Source organism: Curcuma longa, chromosome 4 (assembly GCF_044706935.1).
Source record: "Curcuma longa cultivar G26 ecotype Majalengka, Jawa Barat chromosome 4, ITB_CL_G26_1.1, whole genome shotgun sequence".
Taxonomy (NCBI): Eukaryota; Viridiplantae; Streptophyta; class Magnoliopsida; order Zingiberales; family Zingiberaceae; genus Curcuma; species Curcuma longa.
This window is the reverse complement of record NC_133864.1, coordinates 21707543-21722949: the sequence shown is the minus strand read 5'-3', so window position 1 is coordinate 21722949 and position 15407 is coordinate 21707543. Positions and strand designations below refer to the sequence as shown.

The 15407-nt window shown below is 38.1% G+C and overlaps 1 long non-coding RNA gene across 1 annotated transcript; it reads left to right on the top strand.

Moving 5' to 3' along the window:
• Positions 1–11357: 11357 nt before the first annotated feature.
• LOC141828579 (uncharacterized) lies at positions 11358–13492 on the top strand. Its single transcript, XR_012601779.1, has 3 exons — positions 11358–11753; positions 12214–12285; positions 13305–13492. It is a non-coding gene; the product is annotated as an uncharacterized LOC141828579 (long non-coding RNA).
• The last annotated feature ends 1915 nt before the right edge of the window (positions 13493–15407 follow it).

Here is a 15407-nt window from a genome sequence, read left to right as displayed (position 1 = left end):
ACGTCCCTGTTTCACTGCCAGGAACGCGCCCCTACCCACTCCACTCAGGAGAATTTATGCCAACCAAGTCCTCCAGACTTGTTGGACTTGTGCTCGGCTCTGTCCTAGCCCCCCAGGATTTTTGCTGCGGTTCGGTTCTCTCTAACCAACCCAGACTTCTGCTGCGACTCGGTCACCCAGACCAGCCCAGACTTCTGCTGCGACTCGGTCACCTAGACCAGCCCAGACTTCTGCTGCGACTCGGTCACCTAGACCAGCCCAGACTTCACCTGGTGCACTTGACTCTGCCAAGACTTCCGCCTGATCCTCCAAATCAGGACTTCCCTTTGCCTAGCCTACAACTAGGACTTTCCCTTGCCCAGCTTCACTCACCAGGACTTCCCTTGCCCGATCGTCCAGATCAGGACTTCCACTGCCTAGTCTAACCGACTAGGTCTTCTCGCTCACTTCCACACATCCAAACATCAAGTCCTGTTTGGATCAACCCTTGGAGGTGTATTATCAAACATCGAAACTCTAGGCAAGATCTTAGTGCACCTACCAACAAAGTCACTGGAAACCAAAGGGCTCTCAATTAAAACTTCAAGTTGATGATCTGAAAAGATCGCTTGAGAAATTCACCTCAAGAAATTATATGATACATAAAGCAAAACATAGAGCATTCATGATATTACTCCATAGATCCAAAAAACCAAGAGTCCAAGTATGGGCTTCAAAATTAAACTGACAAATCCAGTTGGATCGAACAAATTCTAGGTCCCCAAGGATCAAATACACTATTTGATCAGACCCAATAGGAGTCATGATCCAAGGGGACCTAAAACCGTGCCTAAATGATTGTTTGCTATTTTTTATTTTTGTATTTATTTATTTTATTTCTACATTAGACCAACCTAGGCAAGGTAAGGACAAATATTTGATTAACTCTTGTCCAATATAGTACTAGGGTGGGGCGAGATTATAGTACATTAGGGAAACCTAGTTTAAGTAGTCAAGTGGGGTAAGGAGTACCTTACTTAGTCTACTTAGCTAAGTTCATCTAGCCGAAGTTACCTCGCCACATCCTAGACTAGTCGACTGCTGTCCCTATTTTCAGAATTGTGTCGAATCTTCAATGGATTTTGATTCTACATTGCCACCTATTAGACAATGTTTACTCTATTCTTTGATTCAAAGACATGCTAAAACTTATAACCTATATTGTTGGTGCTTGAACAAAGGCGAAGTAAGGGTTAAGGGGGAGAAAGTGACAATGTTTGTCATGAAAAATGCTCTTTCTTGAAACTTTGTTTACTTATTTATATTTTCTCTGTTAACTGATACTGCTTTTTGCTGTATGTCAAAAAGAGGGAGAATGAAATGGTAAAGTTAGGCTTTTATGATTATTCATGGTCATTTATTCATGCTTAGCTTTTATGATGTTCATTAATACACATTAACTCTGATTAGAGAATTATTACTAAAGTTATTTATTGAGATATTATACATGCTGTATTAAAGACCTAACTTAAACGATTTTTGCCAAACATCAAAAAGGGGGAGATTGTTGGTGCAATTTTACCCCAAGTGATTTAGATTTTAATGTTTGGCTAAATCAATTTAAGTTAGGCAATGTTTGTGATCTGACATGTGTGACTTGAGTTCACAAGAAAGTCCAGGAATGAAGTCTTGGCAAAGGATGAAGTCCCGGAGGCGAGGCCTCTTGGCAAAGGATGAAATCCCGGAGGCGAGGCCTCTTGGCAAGGGGAGACTTAGCACGATGAAACCGAGGGAAACGTCTCAAGCTAGTGCAAGGAAGTGCACGAGGCTTGTGGAAGGCGTTTGAAGACTTGCGTCAAGGCTAAGGGATGAAGAATAAGCTGAAATGGAAGATTTCATCTTGAGCAGTCGACTGGCCCTGCCAGCAGTCAACTGGTGATTGATCAGAAGCACACACAAGCAAACTCAAAAGCATTTAGTCGACTAGCACTGTACCTTCAGTCGACTGGGGCCAAACAGAAAGTTCAGTCGAGTGAAGCAGTCGACTGGTATCAGTCGACTGGCGTTGAGCAGTCGACTGATAGACTACCGTTGGTGACATCTGGCCAATTAAATGCGAATTAAAGAGCCGTTTAAAGCCCATCAGTCGACTGACCTTGGGATCAGTCGACCGATGCACAGAATTTTATAAAAAGAGCGGTCAACGTCGAAAACATTAATGCTTGCTTCTTTCATCTTTCTGATTACTCTCTGACATTGTAAAACTCTCTACCTTCCTCCTCAAAACCTAAATACTTATCTTGTACGAGGAAGAGAGCTTTCTGTAAAGGTTTCTCCGCCTTCGAAGCTTGCTTTGAGAAGGAGGTTTCTTCATAGTGGAATCGTCGGCTGTGTGTGTGGATCCTTGGATTAGTCACCTCGTTGAGATGGATACCAAGTAAATCGAACGGGTTAGCGATTGAAATTTTCGTTCTTGTTTTATTTTTCTTCCGCTAACATTTTCGCAGGCAAGATCAAAAAATTGCTATTCACCCCCTCTAGCGAATGCACCGGTCCCAACAATAAAACCAATAATTTTGTATTTCAACTCCCCTATTTCTCATTAGAATTTTGAATTGAAACTGAGGTAAACAAATAAAGTTAGTCATAGAGATAAAGACAGGTAGTTTCAATGGAGAGGATCGAGATGAATAGGGAATTGGAAAGCTGAAACTATTTGGGTCCATCATCTATTCCTATCACTCAGTTCTGTTTAAAATGTAAGCAGGCATAACATTCTAAAAACAATCATTGTTAGCCCAATCTCAACAGTAAACTTAATATTAATTCTAAATAGATACTTACCAGTCATCACTGAAGAAAAACCACTAAACTTCCTTCAGAAAAATCTACGAACTCAACAATCTAAACATTTTTTTTACCTAGTCCTAAAATATTAGTGTTGAATTTATAATAAGTTCACTAACTACTGAAAACAATGGAACACTAAGCAATTTCTATCAGTTATATGTAAGCATTAGTGTTTCAAGACTAAATAAGCAACAAAAAAATATTCAAAAGCAATAAGAGAAGCTCCCTACATAGCTTCTCACGGTATGATCAGCACTGACACTGAACCCTGATGAATCATCATGGAAGCAGCAATCAAGGATGGGACCTGCATGCAAGAACTTCACCTTAAGAGAGTTCGCACCGACATCATAAAGGCGAAGAGCCTGAAGAAAAGGGTACCAATCAATCATGCTAATTCTAGATGGAGAATAGTTAAACCTTAGACGCGATTAGGGTTTTTCTTTATATTGGTGGGCGCGGAGGAATGGGAATCGCAGGTGAGTTATGTATGCTGACCTTATCCCACGAGGATACGAGGAGGAGGTCGCTGTGGTTGGAGAAGCGTAGGTTAGAGATGCCATTGGAGGGAGGCTGGGAGAGCTCGTGGCTGCCGGTCGGCATAGTGGTGGCGGTGCTCATGTTGGTCGTCGCCACGGGAAGAGAGATAGTTCACAGATCTAGTGAAAGTATGATCGCAAATCGAGGAGGGAAAGGGCGTGACCGTTCTCCGGAGCAATGAGGACTGAGGAGGGGGAGTTGAGAGGAGAGGAGCGGAAGCGGGCGCCTGTGTGTTATACTGCGCCGGGATCGGGATTCGGAGAGGATAAGCTGGGCGGAGCGGCGAGAGAGCAAGAGGCACGAGGAGCAAAAAGGTGGTGAGAGAGGTCGGGAGAAGAGGAGAGGCACGAGGAGCACGAGGTGCACGACGAAATACTCGAAGTAGTCCGCGGACCGCATGATAAGAAGCGCTAATAAGAAATCCTCAATGACAACATTTTTTAAAAAACCGTTATCTTTGACCCAAAAAAAGTGCTAATATATAACACTTTCTGAAAAAATATTGTCTTTGACAAAAAAAGCGCTAATAGACAACGCATTCTAAAAAAATGTCGTCTTTAAGTTTTAAAAGACAATGTTTTTGACTAAAAACGTTGTTAAATAAAAAAAAAAGACAACAGTTTTGACAAAAAATGTTATCTTTCTAGCATTGTCTATTTGTTTTTTTCTTGTAGTGTAAAATTGGAAAATCATCTCACACAACCCGTAGGATTAACTGTGTGATTATCTAGAAATGGGTGAGATGAAAAATAGGAAAGAACCAACTAGCTCTAAATCCATGGTAGATCCAAACCAAGTGTCTTTTGTGTAGGAACACAAGGACTTAGATCAATGGATGTTGGATAGTGGATGTTCCAGACACATGACTGGAGATCGATGTTGGTGCAAGATGCACTAAGATCTTGCCTAGAGTTTCGATGTTTGACAATACACCTAAGTCTGGTCAGTTTGACCAAGGGTTGATCCAAACAGGACTTGATGTTTGGATGTGTGGAAGTGAGTGAAGTCTAAGACAGATGACTAGTCGGTTAGACTAGGCAGTGGAAGTCCTGATCTGGACGATCGGGCAAGGGAAGTCCTGGTGAGTGAAGCTGGGCAAGGGAAAGTCCTAGTTGTAGGCTAGGCAAAGGGAAGTCCTGATTTGGAGGATCAGGCGGAAGTCTTGGCAGAGTCGAAGCACTAGGTGAAGTCTGGGCTGGTCTGGAGGACCGAGTCGCAGCAGAAGTCTGGGCTGGTTTGGAGACCGAGTCGCAGCAGAAGTCTGGGCTGATCTGGGTGATCGAGTCGCAGCAGAAGTCTGGGTTGGTCAGAGAGGACCGAGCCGCAGCACAAATCCTAGGGGCTGAGGACAGAGCCGAGCAAAAGTCCAACAAGTCAGGAGGACTTGGTTGGCAAAGGTAAATTCTCCAGAGTGGAGTGGGTAAGGACGCGTTCTCAGAGTGGAACAGTAGGCGTCAGACTAACCTAGGATTTCGGTAGAAATCTAAAGTTAGACCCACAAGGTAAGGCTTAGGATTGTTTGTATATTTGCATGTTTGTCTTGCAGGAACCAGGAGATGGAAGCAAGATGGAGAAAACATAAGTGAAGCAAACAAAGTAAAGCCAAACCAACCAGTCCAGAGGATCCAGTCGACTGGAACTGGAATCCAGTCGACTGAAGGGCCAGTCGACTGAACCTGTAACTCCAGTCGACTGGAAAGTGGATAAACGAGCGGAAAGAAGGTTTATCTGCCACGTCGACTGGAGTCGACTCAGATCTGGAGTTGGAGTCGACTCAGGACCAGTATAAAAGGAGGTGAACGTGCACAATCAAGAATCATTCAAGCCATAAATCTCCCTCCTCATTCGGTAGTGCTTTGGAACGCGAACGGGGCCAAGTTCACGTGCAACCGGGGAAGATCCAGGAGGAGTGCGCGGCGCTCAGGACTTCCAGATCGGCTACCAAGAGTTTGAATTTGTTTTATTGTCCTTAATTTATTTATTTCATTGTCATTTTTTTGGACTGTAAGACGGGTTTCTCCGCCTCCGAACAACGTTCGGAAAGGAGACCACTAGTGGACGGGCGCCTCCCGTGATTAGGCCTTGGACGTACTAACCCTGGGGGGTTAGGAACCAAGTAAATCCGCGTGTCCTTGTTTTATTTACTAATATTCCGCTGCTTAGTTTTTGATAGTTAACAAACGATTTTTACAAAAGCTACACGCGCTATTCACCCCCCTCTAGCGCGTACAAGATCCTACAATTGGTATCAGAGCCGGTGCGCTCTTGATTGGACTAACCGCCAAGGGAGCAAGACGACAAAGATGGAGGGGGAGAAAGGTAACAATTTAAAAGTTCATTTTAAATTTCATATTATATGTTTTAAATGCAGGGAGAGAGGGCACTACAAAAATCAGTGTCCTACTCGTAAAAATCGGACGGCACCACCGGCGGCAAAGGAGCGACCGATGCCAGGAGCCCGGAGGAACAAAGAGCACATCCAGTGCTTCAAGTGCCAAAAACGCGGCCACTACAAGAACCGGTGCCCGGAGAGGAAGACGGCAAAGAAGTCAGAATTGGGGGAAGCGATTCCGGTAAGTCAATTAAATTACGAAAATACCCCTAGGTTGCATGAGCATGCTAGAATTTCTTTTTTCTGCAAAGTTAGATAATTTTTCTGCAAATTTAGAAAAATTAGAAAATGTCAAATTGAATAATTCAACGGATAAATCCAAAAATTTAGATAAGTTAAAAAATTCTAAATTAGAAAATTTAGATAATTTGACAAATTCAAATTTGAACAATTCAAATTTGAAAAAGTCAAATCTGGATAAGTTAGAAAATTTAAAATTAGATAAAAATTTAAATAATTTGACTAAATCAAATTTGGATAATTCAAATTTGAAAAAGTCAGATTTAAAAATATTAGATAATAATTTAAATAATTTAAATTTGAATAATTCTAAATTAGAAAATTCAATCTTAGATCCTAAAGATAAACAAAACTTATTTAATTTGGATAAATTAATTAATAAATCTGAATTAAATAATAATTTAACTAATTCAAATTTAACCAATTCAATTATTAATAATTCAAATTTAATTAATTTAGATTTATCTCAAATAAATAAAAAATTAAACCAAATCTTTAACTCTTTCAACCAAGATAATGATAAACTTAATAAATCAACTTTAATTAATTTAAAATTTTTGAAAATTACTAATAATTCAACCCAACAAGATAAAATTAATAAAAATTATGATAAGTTAAATAATTCAAATTTAATTAATAATTCAGAATTAAAAATTCAAGATAATTTTGATAATAAGAAAAATTCAAACTCCAACAAGATAAATCCTAAAATTGATAATTTCATAAATAAAAATTTGAAATTAAATAATCAAAATTAATTATAATAGTGTACCCTTTAATTATGAAATATTAAATAAATCTAATAAATTAAATTTTAAAAATTTGAAATTAAATAATAAAATTAATTATAATTCTGTACCATTTAATTATGAAACATTGAATAATCCTAAAAAAATTAAAAATTAAAAAATTTGAAATTAAATCCTAAAATTAATTTCAAAATAATTTAAAATTAATTATCAAAATGTACCATTTAATTATGAAACATTGAATAAATTTAAATAATTCAAAAATAAAATTAAAATTAAATAATAAAGTTAATTAAATTCAAAAAATTAAATTAAATTAAATTAAATCCTAAAAAATTAAATTAAATTAAATTAAATTAAAATTAAAATAAATTTTAAAATTAAATTAAATTAAAATTAAATTTAAAATTATTAAATTTAATTAATTAAATTAAATTTAAAATTAAAATAAATTAAATTAAAATTAAATTAAATTAAATTAAAATTAAATTAAATTAAATTAAATTAAATTAAAATTAAATTAAAATTAAATTAAAATTAAAATTAAATTAAATTAAATTAAAATTAAATTAAATTAAATTAAAATTAAATTCAAACTTAAATTCAAATTTTAAACTCAAATTCAAACTTAAAATTCAAAAGTCAAATTCAAACCAAAATTTAAAATCCAAAAACTTAAAAGCTATGAACTTAATTAAAATAAATTACTTTTAATTATGAAACTAAATTAAAATATTATCAAATGAAACAAATTAAAATAAAATTCAAAGTGTGTCAAAGTGGGTTGACACGCTCGCGGGTCCACACGACATGTATCAAATCGAGAATTTGATACATTATTAGAAATTAAAAACTATTGCGTGAATTGTTTGACTCATGCATATTTGTCATGTCATGCATATATTTTATTTTAAATGCATATAACATGTCATGTCATCATGTTTACTTAACGCTTAATCTAGAATGGTTAGTTAAGGACACATGAATGGTTGATACTTGCCAACATAGTACCAGGGTGGGGCGAGATGATAGTACGTTAGGGAAGCTTGGTCTGGGTAGTCAAGTGGGGTAAGGAGTACCTTGCTTGGTCTGCTTAGCTAAGTGGAACTGACCGAAGCTACCTCGCCACATCCTAGACTAGTTAGACCAAGGTTTCTCAAGAAATTGGTTAAGGTCATAATTTCTTGAATCAGTTTTGTCTTAGAACGTGGTCGTTGTTCCGATACCCAAGAAGGCCACTGTGCCTCGCCACTGCCTGGAAACTGATTTTTGAAATGTGGACTTAATTGATTGACGGTTAAACCTGAATCTAACTCAAGGTCAAACATTTCATTAGAACTTAACTTAAAATTAATAAAGATAAAATTGACTACTCATCTCACATAACCCATAAGGTTACCCGTGTATGCCATGTATTGCAACACTTAGTACGGGTGAGATGATAAGGACAATTAAAGTACAATGTTTTGAAAAATATTTTCAAAAATTATTATAAATATTTTTATAAAAACTAATTTTGAAAATTTGATATTTCCTTGAGATTCATGCTTGCTGAGTGTATCTATACTATAATTTCCAAAATATTATATATTTGAAAACTTGGTTGACCAACACTTAGACACAAACCTCTAGGTCAACACTAAGTCTAAGAACCCTAAGACACATAGGCAGAAAATCCTTGTGGTCAACAAGGATGTCCTAAGAGAGTGTCTAGTTCTGGGGGAGGTCCTTCTTGAAAGATCTTATTATTAAGACCTCTTAAAACCAAAAAAAATTATATTAAAATTATTTTAAAAAATCTTATTTCATAAAATATTTTATAAATTATTCTTTTAACTTGGAACAACCCCTAAGACACATAGGGAGATTGCCTTGTAGTTAACAAGGAGCCCTAAGGGAGTGTCAGATTTAGGGGGAGTCCAAACTTAAAAGTTCAATTGAAAATTATATTTTTTTTTAAAAAAAAATCTTAAGTGATTTGCTCTGGCTGATTTAGATTAACCTCTAAGACACTTAGGGAGTTTGCCTTGTGGTTAACAAGGAGCCCTATGGAAGTGTCAGATTTAGGGGGAGGTTCAAATCGAAAGAGTAAAATAAATTTAAAATTATTTTCCATAAAATTATTTTCAAATCTATTTTATACATTATGCTTTTGATTTAGGATCAAACCCTAAGACACACGGGGAGTTTGCTTTGTGGTTAACAAAGGGCCCTGAGGACGTGTCTAGTTAAGGGGGAGATTCTAATTTAAAAAGGATAATAAATAGTTTTTCAAAAACTATCTATTTTAAAAATACTTTTAATGAAAATTATTTCAAAAATTATTATCCATTATTCTTTTAATTTGAGTCAAACCCTTAGACACACAGGGAGATTGCTTTGAGGTCAACAAAGAGCCCTGAGGATGTGTCAGGTTAAGGGGGAGATTCTGACTTAAAAGAATAATAACTAGTTTTTCAAAAATACCTATTTTGCAAAACACTTTTGAAAACTAATTTGAAAAATACCTTCAAAATCTATTTTGAAAATCAAAATTATATTGAAAGTATTTTTTTTAAAAAACTATATTTTACAAAAACTGGGTTTTGAAAAAATTAATTTAAAAGACTTATAAAAAATTATATTGTTTAAAATTTATATATTTTCTAAAATCTACTATGGGCTTTCAAGATGTGTCAAGACTTAATTGTGACCATAGGGATACCTTTATTGTTGGTGCAAGAGAGAATGAACTTAAAAATGTTAAATCTTTTTGATGTATGAAAAGGGGGAGAAGGGACCTTAAGTTAATAATATAGATTTCTCCCAGAAAATTAAATCCTGACCTATATTAACTTAAGAAATTGTCAAACATCAAAAAGGGGGAGATTGTTGGTGCAAGATGCACTAAGATCTTGCCTAGAGTTTCGATGTTTGACAATACACCTAAGTCTGGTCAGTTTGACCAAGGGTTGATCCAAACAGGACTTGATGTTTGGATGTGTGGAAGTGAGTGAGTCTAGACCTAGTCGGTTAGACTAGGCAGTGGAAGTCCTGATCTGGACGATCGGGCAAGGGAAGTCCTAGTGAGTGAAGCTGGGCAAGGGAAAGTCCTAGTTGTAGGCTAGGCAAAGGGAATCCTGGTTTGGAGGATCAGGCGGAAGTCTTGGCAGAGTCGAAGCACTAGGTGAAGTCTGGGCTGGTCTGGAGGATCGAGTCGCAGCAGAAGTCTGGACTGGTTTGGAGAACCGAGTCGCAGCAGAAGTCTGGGCTGATCTGGAGGATCGAGTCGCAACAGAAGTCTGGGCTGGTCAGAGAGGACCGAGCCACAGCACAAATCCTAGGGGCTGAGGACAGAGCCGAGCAAAAGTCCAACAAGTCAGGAGGACTTGGTTGGCAAAGGTAAATTCTCCAGAGTGGAGTGGGTAAGGACACGTTCTCGGAGTGGAACAGTAGGCGTCAGACTAACCTAGGATTTCGGTAGAAATCTAAAGTTAGACCCACAAGGTAAGGCTTAGGATTGTTTGTATATTTGCATGTTTGTCTTGCAAGAACCAGGAGATGGAAGCAAGATGGAGAAAACATAAGTGAAGCAAACAAAGTAAAGCCAAACCAACCAGTCCAGAGGATCCAGTCGACTGGAACTGGAACTGGAATCCAGTCGACTGAACCTGCAACTCCAGTCGACTGAAAAGTGGATAAACGAGCGAAAAGAAGGTTTATCTGCCACGTCAACTGGAGTCGACTCAGATCTGATTGGAGTCGAGTCAGTGCAGTATAAAAGGTGGAGAATGTGCGAAATCAAGAATGATCAAGCCATAAATCTCCCTCCTCATTCGGTAGTACTTTGGAACGCGAACGGGGCCAAGTTCTTGCAACCGGGGAAGATCCAAGAGGAGTGTGCGGCGCTCAGGACTTCCAGATCGGCTACCAAGAGTTTGAATTTATTTTATTGTCCTTAATTTATTTACTTCATTGTCATTTATTTTGGACTGTAAGACGGGTTTCTCCACCTCTGAACAACGTTCAGAAAGGAGACCACTAGTGGACGGGCACCTCCCGTGATTAGGCCTTGGACGTACTAATCCTGGTGTAATATTCTAGAAATTTTAGGGTTAGAATTAAACAATAAAAGGGTAAGCTTTAATGAGTTTAGTTAAGTGAATTCATGATGGAGGAGAGTTCTGTCAAAACGAACGCGATGAGGAGATTCGTCTTACAAAGACGAATCAAACGAAACTAGTTTGGATCGAACCAAAGGTCATTTGGTTAGTGAACCAAACGAACCGAGATTGAACCAAACTGAACCAAGTTGGTTTGGTTCGTGCTGGGAGAGGTTTTGACAACATAAACCGGATAAAAAGGTTCGTCTCGCGAAGACGAATCCAACAAAATTGGTTTGAGTCAAATCGGAGGTCGTTTGGTTAGTGAACCAAGCGAACCAAAGTTGAACCTGGTTCGCTACAGTAACCAGTTCAATGGTTTTAATAAATCTTAGGGTTTTAATTGGGTTTAGCCGATAAAAACTGGGTTTAACGGTGTTAGTTTATATTTAATCGGTTAATTTACTATTCATTCCTCGTTATAACTATACGCGATTCCTTTTAATCCCCACCGCGCCTCTTCCTTTCCCCACAAACCCGAACCTTTCTCCTCCCTTCCTCTTCGTGGCCGCCGTCTCTTCGTCTTGCTGCCGACGCCGCCCGGCCAGCCGCCCCTCTGCCGGAAGCACACCGACGCCGCCCCATAAGCTGAAGTCTTCTCCTCTTCGCCGCTGCAACCGATGCCGACGCCATCCCGAAGTCGCACCTCTGTCCGCCGCCCCTGCCGCTAGTGAAGCCCGACGCCGACCTGCTGCCACCTTCGCCGCCGACGCCGACCAGAGCCGACGCCGCCCTTTCTCTCGCAAACCCCTCGTCGCCAGACGCCGCTACCCCTGCTGCTCAGCCGCCGCCGGCCATCGCCATCCCCTGCCGACCAGCACCCCCTACCGGAGCCAGGGATCTTAGGGCTTCTGAATTTAGGTAAGTATTTTTGCATCTGATTAGCCTTAGGCCTGAGATCGAATGTGAGATTTGGAGGGTAATCTGGTAAGCCAAATTCAGTAGGTTTTTGACCGATACTGTTCTCGGGATGATCGGGTTGCTGGTGAAATTGGTGGAACTAGGGATTTTTGGTGTGTTTTCTGTTGGAGCCGGTTCTATGAGGTTTTGTTCATCAATTAGGTTTTAGTGTCTTGATCGATGTGGTTAGGTTAGTTTAATTTTGGTATTTTAATAGTTAGTAAATAATTGATTAATCAATTTAATTAGATTAATTAGAAATGATGAGTTGAGTAGCCGGTTATGATTTGTTACATTATTAGTTGAGGGTTAGGTTAAATCCGGCCAAGTGGAATTAATTGGGATAGATTAACCTTAGAATCCACTAGGGTTTACTTCGTTGAAAAGTAAATATTTAGAAGATGTTTATTGTTAATTGCAGGACCTTGAACTAGCGATCCTGCGAGACACGGAGGATTTTTATTAGGATTTATTGTGATGATTCGTCATTCAGGTGGGTGATTTACTGTATCTGGTCAATACAGTCCTTTTTCCATTGCAGTGCATGATTCCCTTTTTCGTTAGCTTAGTTTGTGATACTTTGACTCTGTCTCTGTTATTATTTGCTTACTTCTCATATTAATCATGTTCATATCATGCTTGACCCTATATTCGTTGACCTTGGTTTGTTGTTCTTGATTACGTTTCTATCCTTGATATGTTATTTGCGATCCTTACGGGTATGTTTCTCTTCTTATGATAGCTGAGATTATTAGGACCTATAATCATGCTTATTGATTAGCTTGGTAAGTGCTAATGACTATAAAATGAACATCTCATCATGACGCGGGATAACGATTGTAAATCCCAATGATGTGGGTCTATCGTGTCTATAGTTGGCCTTTAGTAGTATATTGATATAGGTGGTTATGACCCCTACTTCCATCATATCGATGGCGACTGTATGGCAGTGTACGCAGTCGATGGCTGTATGGCAGTGTACGCAGCCGAGTCGATGATCTGATCCCGACACCGGTTAGGGGTGGTACTCGGAGAGTATTAGAGGACAGATATCGGCCATAGGATATGGGATCACCGGACGCGGAGCACTGATCCCTCGATTTGGATCACCGGACTACTTTGTTGTAGGGCGCGGAGTACTGATCCCCCGATGCCGGCCATACCCAGTCTCAGATGCTTGCACGAGTGCTGTAGCGTGTGGGGCAGTTGCATCATGCATACGCATATCATGTGCATGTATATATATATGTATTGGACCGTACTGATCCTGCATTTGATTGTTTATTGTTTGATTCTTGATTGTTGCATTTTGTTTGACATGTCATTCATATGATGCATTACATGAGACTATTCTAGTGCTTACTACCTGCAGAGTTATTTATGATATCTTGCTGAACTTTGGTATGTATCCTTGTTATCTTTATTTATCTCTTCATGCACTATTTGTTTCTATATTACCCACTGAGTTTTGTACTCACCTCTTTGGACCCTGGGATTTTTCTGTCTTCCCAGGTACCAGGTAGGAGCTTACAGATGATGCCAGGGATCTGCCAGCTGTGCCATCTCACATCAGAAGAATTGGTAGATTTAAGTTATTCATTTTAGTAGTAGTTCGATATGGTTGTATTAGCATTCATTACATTCAGTATGGTGTAGACAGATTATATACATTGGTGTGGTTCTTGTCGCGGTTTTCCATTGCGTGGTTGTATCTCATGTGGATTTCCGTATGTATGGTTTTTCGGCTTTCTCGTGGTAATCTATTATAATATAGGATGTGTTAGTTTATTTGCATGTGGCCGTGTATGCCTTGTATGTAGAGTTCTTTGTTGTGAGTATGATTGGACGGGTAGTCCATATTTCCGGTCGCATGTGGCCGATGTATATTCGTGTTTGTATACAGGGAATTGTCAGTGATACTGGGGAGGTGCTGCCGAAATTTTTCGGACAGCTATCTCTCGGGTCGTGACACCTGGGGAGTTGGGAACCAAGTAAATCCGCGTGTCCTTATTTTATTTACTAATTCTGCTGCGAGTTTTGTTTTTATAGTGCTATTCACCCCCATCTAGTGCGTACGAGATCCTACAATTACCACTAGAAAAGAAGTTTGTAATGCTTGCCAACAAGGTAAACAAACTAAGTAAACACATAAGGCAACCAATCAAAATTAAACTAACTCAATACTTGAACTTTTACACTTAGACCTCTTTGATTCTCATGGGGCTAAGTCACTAATTGAAAATCTGAACTGTTTAGTAATAATAGACGATTATTCTAGATACACTTGGGTAAGATTTCTTAAATCTAAAGATGAAAACTTTAATAAATTCACAAATTTGTGTAAACGATTAAAAAATAAAAAAGATATAAAAAATTAAAAGAATACGTAGTGATCATGGTGGTGAATTTGAAAACTCTAAATTCAACAAATTTTGTCAAGATAATGGATACCACCATGAGTTCTCATGTCCTAAAACCCCACAACAAAATAGAATAGTAGAAAGAAAGAATAAAACCCTACAAGAAGCAGCTAGGACAATGTTAAATGAATACAACTTAACCAAGAAATTTTGGGCTGAGCCAATAAGCACAGCCTGCTATATACAAAATCAAATACTAATTAATAAAAATCATAACAAAATATCCTATGAAATATATTATAATAAAATACCTAATCTAAATTATTTAAAAGTATTTGGATGCAAAGTACATATATTAAACACAAAAGACTACATAGAAAAATTCACTTCTAAAACCTCTCAAGGAATATTTCTAGGATATTTAACCAGAAGTAGAGCCTACAGAGTATATAATAAAGAAATATTAAAAGTTGAAGAAATCACAAATGTAGTATTTGATGAATATAATTCTTAACTTAATCAACCTAATCAACTTAATAACAATTAACCTAATGAACTTAATGACAATCAAATCAATCAACCTAATATTCAACTTAATGAATCAAATCAACTGTAACGACCCGGCCCGTCCGTCCGTGGGAATTCTACTTATCCCGACCCCTATTTTTCTTTGGGTCATGGGTCGTCGACCATCGACCGTGCCATTACCTACTTGGACTTTCCACCCCTGCCCAGTGGATTTTTGCCTTACCCAGATTCGAACTCTAGACCTGCAGGCTAAAGTACTAAAGTTCCTTGAATCTGGTAACCAAGTGAGAGCTCTAATGAATATCTCAACATTTTTAAATAATTTAAAACCATTTTAATGAATATCTAATGTTGATAGACACTGGCAACTTGAATGAGTTCATAACACAACTTGAAATTGATACAATAGTACAAGTTTGTGCCAAACTTTAGAGTTTGTGTCAAACTCATAAAATACAATCATTTTTCACAAATTTATATTTTTCCTTGATAATATATGAGAAAACAAGCGTGCCGGCAAAATTTTAGATTTTTCTAAATTTTATAAAATTTTTAAAGTTTTTTTGAAGTTCGTATCAGAAACCTGCACAGTACTGTTTTCAGGGCATCAGTCGACTGATGCAAACATTAGTCGACTGGTCCCAGTCGACTGCACATTGAAATCCACTCACCAATAAATTTGTGAGGTTCTGATTACATAGAGCAGTTGACTGATGGAGGCTCAGTC